The 6,000-nt window shown below is 38.7% G+C and overlaps 1 protein-coding gene across 1 annotated transcript in view; it reads left to right on the top strand.

Moving 5' to 3' along the window:
* Nucleotides 1–461: 461 nt before the first annotated feature.
* KCNG1 (potassium voltage-gated channel modifier subfamily G member 1) overlaps nucleotides 462–6,000 on the top strand; it is a 68,138-nt gene continuing 62,599 nt past the window's right edge. Inside the window, exon 1 of the mRNA XM_072110635.1 lies at nucleotides 462–589. The gene's annotated coding sequence lies outside the window, so the exon portion shown is untranslated. The remainder of the gene's footprint in view (nucleotides 590–6,000) is intronic.

The raw sequence follows: 6,000 nt of genomic DNA, 5'->3' as shown, positions 1-6,000 counted from the left end.
AGGCCTAAATCTGTGCCGCTGGATCCAGGATGGTGGGAGGTATATATTTCATATACTACCTGAGGGGCTGTTAGTCTGGTGTTGTAAAAACTAGTGATACTTTACTGCATTCAACTTTATCAGCTTGGATGATAAACTACAATTTTAGATGTTACTAAAATATGTAAATGTGAGATATCACCCTTTCTGTGTTTGACAGAATTGACTAAAACTTTATTTAACCTTTGAGTGCCCATCTTTATGCCAAATCATACAAGTTTCAATTTAGGGCAGCTTAGTGCAATGGTAGCTTGTTTGTGAAAGACAATGTTATGAAAGACATTGTAGCTAAAAACAAAACTACACATAATGTCAATACGAAATTGAACTAAAAGGAATCCAACTTGAGCAGCATGTGGCAGATCTTCTTGTGCTCAGGGCTCAGCCCCTCCTCAGTGCTCAGTGATGGAGCCTCCTCCCTCCTCAGCCTCATAGAGCTGCTCCGGCACTGACAACACTCATTGCCCTGCAACCACCTGCAATGTGTGCAGCCTCCTCCCTGGCTCCGCCACCCGCTGCCACCCTTACCCGGAGCAGCCAGTCCTGACAAGTAAGTGCAGCCTTGGATACATGATGCTGGCACTGGAGATTGGTTGTGCCATTCCTCCAGGGCAGATAAAGCTTGGACTTCGGTCGATGCATAAATATTGAGGGTTTGGCAAGAACTTTGTGCCAAGTTGGTATCCAGCAGCCATGTGATGCCCCGGTGCCAGATAAAGGTTGTTGCTGTGGGAATTATTATTAATATTAAGGCTTCTGCAGTGCCTGGAGATAGAAGGTGACTTTGCCCTTAAAGCTGCAACATTGTCACTCTGAGTATGAGGAGGGCTTGATACATTCTGCGATTGGCATTGGCTTTAACATTCATAACAAACTGAATGTGAGCTGAAGATTCACCATAAGTAGGAGAAGCACTAGGCACATCTCAGACTGATGCAACATGTGTCCTGCCAGATGCATATTCAGTTGTGTGAGAGACCAATGTGCTCTTACTAGCATCGTGTAGTGATGTACTGGGATCATGCTGACATTGTGGAGTGCAGTACTAAGATCATGCTAGTATTGTGCAGTCATGTACTGGGATCACAGTGACATCGTGTATTGGGCTCATATTGGCATTTTGTAGTTACATGCTGGGATCACACTGTGTAGTGAAGTACTTGGATTTTACTAGCATTTTAAAGTGCAATAATGGAATAGTGCAATCAATCTGTGTATATTGATATACTGGAATCATACAATGCAATACTGGAATTGTATAGTGCAATGAATTTGTACACAGAAATCTTAGGACTTATTTATTTGCTATTGCTTGAATAGCATCAACATATTCTGCAGTGGTGTACACAGATGATTAACATATCATTCCCAGTCCCAAATAGGGATCATGCCCACATTTTTCAGATCCACACACACTAGAATCAATTACGTATAATGCCATGTAATATATTTATTTGATGTCTAAAGAAACACAGGGTAGAAAAGGATCACATTGGAACCATACAGTTGAGTACTGACAGTACCATGAGGCTGGATTCTGCAGTACAGCCCTGGGAGCAGAGAATACTGGAATTGTGTAGTGCAGTACAGTTTTGACATTGGGATTGTAGAAAAATAGAAAGCCAAGGATACTTGGATTGAACTGGAGTATCAATTCTAAATTCTGGTTTGACGCCAAAACTGTATAGTGCATCATTGATGGATTACTAGGTGTGAATGACTGCAGATTTTGTTTTGTGGTATTCAACAGACTTTTAAATATTTACAATATAGTGGACATACTGGAATAGTATGGAGGAGTATTATTATGGCTTTGGTGAATTTCTTGTGAAGTACTGTATAATATAGATAATGGGATTGTACTGTATAATTAAAGTAATGTAAAACAGTGAATTAGAATAGTGACTCACTGTATAGTCTCTGGTATGGTAAAGTGGACTACTCGGATTACTGTATATATACTGGGATGGTACTGTATGGATGATATAGTTGATACAATCTAAAATAGTACTAATAAACTGTTGGCATAAATGGTGACAAATCTAGAGATTGCTGTAAAAGCTGAGAGGGCAAAAAGAAGTTATGAAAGACATTAGAAGAAAGTATGGCTCAACAGTGGATATTATACACTAACATCGAAATCTTGAATGAAAAATGTATGGAATTTATGGATACATGCAACACATGCAGCTTAACATTGAATGAATCAATTTAATATACAACGGAAAATAGCCTAGCCTTTTACGTGCTATATTTTTTAACCACCATCTAGCAACTTTATAGTTGATACATCATTACATTGATACTTCTTGACCATTGTGGTAATACCTGCTTGTGGTAATCATTCCAGCGTGTGTCACTGTGGATTATCAGGCCCAGTACATATTTCCATGTTATTTGACTTTCACATTATGTATGGGATCTCATGCACAGGGCTGTTTTGCATTCACCTTTGAAATCAGACATCAGAGTAGCCAGGTGTAAGTCCCCTTTTTTCAGGACAGGGATTGTGCAGAGCAAATACATTCTAACAAATGGATGAGACATGTAGAAATGAATGGATATATTTGTCCACACTGATGTGGAGATACTGCAATGGTGGTCCCTTGTGAGGAGTGAAAGCCCTTGAGTACAGAGCAGTGATGGGAATCATTCACTAATTAATACAGGACATCCAAAAAAACAAGCAAGGTCCACCGACAATCGTGTAATAGCCTGCTTTTTACAGATATCTTATAAATTTCTGTCTAATTTGACCTACCTCAGTTTAGAATGAGCTGACACATGTAACATGCCTATTGCTGATTTTAATGTGACAATAGCTTCTGAAATATTACTGCATTAACCCCTTAACAACTTGGCCATTTGCACCTTCCTGACACAGCCCTTTTTTTGAAATCTGACATGTGTCACTTTATGTGGTAATAACTTTGGAACGTTTAACATATCCAGGTGATTTTGAGATTGTTAGTATGTTTTTATTGTGTCACTTGTAATTAAAGTTAGCAGAGAAATTTAGGCAATATGTTTAGTATTTATTTATGGAAAAACTGGAAATATGGTGAAAATTTACTTAAAAAATGATGTTTTCCAAAATCACAATTTTCCACTTTTTTGGAAAGTTAGCCATATCACCAAAATAACTTGATAACTAACATTTTCCATATGTATGCTTTAACTTGGCATCATTTTTCAAACATCGTTACCTTTTTTTATGTTGTTAGGAGGCTTATAACTTGTGATTTTTCAGATTTTCATGAAAATCGTCAACCTGTTTTTGGAGGGACCAAAGTGGTTTCCAAATATGATCTGCAATGGATCCCTCAGTATACCGTGCAGCATAAACTCACTATGTCTTTAACTCGCTTCCCAGTGCGCCGTACTGCTTTTAAAAAAAGAAAATCTTTATCAACACACAAAAGAAGTTGAAATATCTGTTTCTGATAAGGGTCAGGCCAGTTGTCATATGTAACATCAGTCTGATTGGTCAGACATCTAGGTGTAAACCCAGTCCTAGGACTAAAACATACATTGCAGTCACGTTACAGCCAGATGTGACTATAAACAAAGACAACACAGATATTGTGTTTTTTTTTTAATTAATGCAGCTAGGAACCCTCTAATTTATAACAAATATACTCCAAAGCTTGTTAAAATAGCAGTTCATAATACTATTTTACAAGCTACAGTGCAGCTTTTAAAGATAAAGGGACATACAGCTCCTTTCATTTGAAAATTGTGCGGTTCTCAATGTTCTCTACTTTAGTTGCACCTATTTGCACCTATTTAGTTGCACCTAAGCCACAATGTGACTGCTATGAGGATAGTTTGTCATCCACAACAAACCATTACCATTTTATCAGTCATTTACTTTGTACTTTGTAAATGCTTATTGTATTTAGAGAGAATATGTATGATCATGACCGGCACATCTCATAAAGCTGAGGCAATAACTATCCTCTTTGTATGGACTGGATGATTTTATAAGGTTACATGTCCTTGTGCTCACTGGGTTCAGAGCCCCGGCATAGCAAACGACTGGGTGGAGATGGGGGCCCTCCTCACCCCTCCCATCTCCATTGAAAGACAAACAGCCAAATTACGGTTCAGCCAGAAATATGTTCAATTGGATGACTGTATCTTACATTGAAAACAATGGGGCCATGTCCTAGCCGTGAAACAAATGTTGCGTTATGGAGACAAGATGGTCCTGTGCATGTGGCCTGAAAAGTACAGAAGATTGTTTACAGCTGATACAAGCAGCACACAAGCAGTTTACTGCAATGGAGGACAGCCTTAAGAAAAATCTAAAAGTATCTTTATAAAAGTCTATAGGAATAGCCCTGGCCTCCCAGGGAGTCTAGTTCCTAAATTTAGTACTTTGCCCCATTAGACTTTGGAACTGAACACAAACACCTTCTGTCACTTTTGTTTATTGAACTATTTGCTTAAACAGTGCAAAAAGTTCTTGTAGCGAATACAGTAAATCTTCATGGCTCCTGTGTGTAGTGTTTAAACTCTCTTGTTATATCTGTGCTTTTCATCTCACTGCTTTCTCCCAGTTTATAATATTTCACTGCTCTACTTGAGATCAAGTAAACAGGACTTAGAGAATGAGATGGTGAGAGGCGTTAAATTCTTACATTTGTCATTTTCACAAATACACTATTATGGCTGTTTATGGGAATCATCACAAGCTTAATGACATGATTCAATAAAACAAAAATGAAACAATGTCTTTTCTCTTCCACAGAGAGCTGTGGAATTAATGTGACACTGACCAGAATATAACACATTATCCACTGGTTTAAAGGAACACTGCAGTCAAAGCTATTTCATTGAATACATGGTGCAGGGCCTGCGGGAGGAGCATGACTCATTTCCATTGTATTCAAAGAACCTTGTAAAAACCTAGTCATGCTCCTGCATTCAAGAAAGAATACACGGCACTCCATGTGGTCTGTTTCAGGTGCTCGGGTAGGGTAGCATCCAGTCAGCAATCCAAAATAGTGTAACATTTCAATCCACAATCGATCTTCTTCAGACACGGATTGCGAGAATGAAACAGAAAACTAGAAAGACAGCGATATCCGCCATAGGGACATAAGGCAGTCAGAGGGAGTGTGGTACACCACCCCAAGAGAATGACGGTCTTGTTTCACAGTGGTAGATACTGACTGTCTTGTTTTCTATTTCCATCCTCGCAATCCGCGTCGGAAGAAGATCCACTGTGGATCAAAATGTTACATTATTTTGGATTGCTAATACTATCATAAATAAAATTCTATCCTGATCAAATATACCAAATTTTCTTAAATTATTGCTCCACCATTCAGGCCTTGCAAAAGGTATGAATAAATTAGTAGTCCCTGTAGTGTTCCTAAGACCCCTTCTACACTTGTGTTTTTCATGCGTGTGTTCTGCGCGTGCTTTTGACGTGCAGAACTCGCATTGCACTCTGACCCATTGTAAGCAATGGACTTTTTCAGACTTGAATTTTTTTCCACGCACACACGCAGGTTTTTTTAACTCGCGTTTAAATCTCAGCATGCTCTATTTTTGCAAGTCACGCGCATGGAAAATGCACCATACAAGTCTATGGAGAGGGATCAAAAACGCATCAATTGCCATAGAAAAGATAGAGCTCAGTCCTGAGTCCTTTTCACGCGTGTTATCTGCACGTGAAAAACGCATTGAAATTGCATTGAAAATGAACTGAAAACGCGCGTGAAAACTGAGACACTGAACAAACTCTGACTGAAAACTGATTGAACTCTGATGCAAACTGTCAGTTTTTCATTGTGCCTGCGACGGACCTCGTCGGAAGGTGAGTACACTTTTTGTTTTTTTTCTTGACTCGAGTATAAGCTCACATTTTTTTGTGCTGAAAACCTCTGCTTATACTTGAGTATATACGGTAGATAAAATGCTGGGTAACATTTCATAGAAAAATAACTTGTG

This window comes from Engystomops pustulosus, chromosome 6, assembly GCF_040894005.1.
Source record: "Engystomops pustulosus chromosome 6, aEngPut4.maternal, whole genome shotgun sequence".
NCBI classification, from domain to species: Eukaryota; Metazoa; Chordata; class Amphibia; order Anura; family Leptodactylidae; genus Engystomops; species Engystomops pustulosus.
This window is presented reverse-complemented; position numbering and strand designations above follow the sequence as displayed.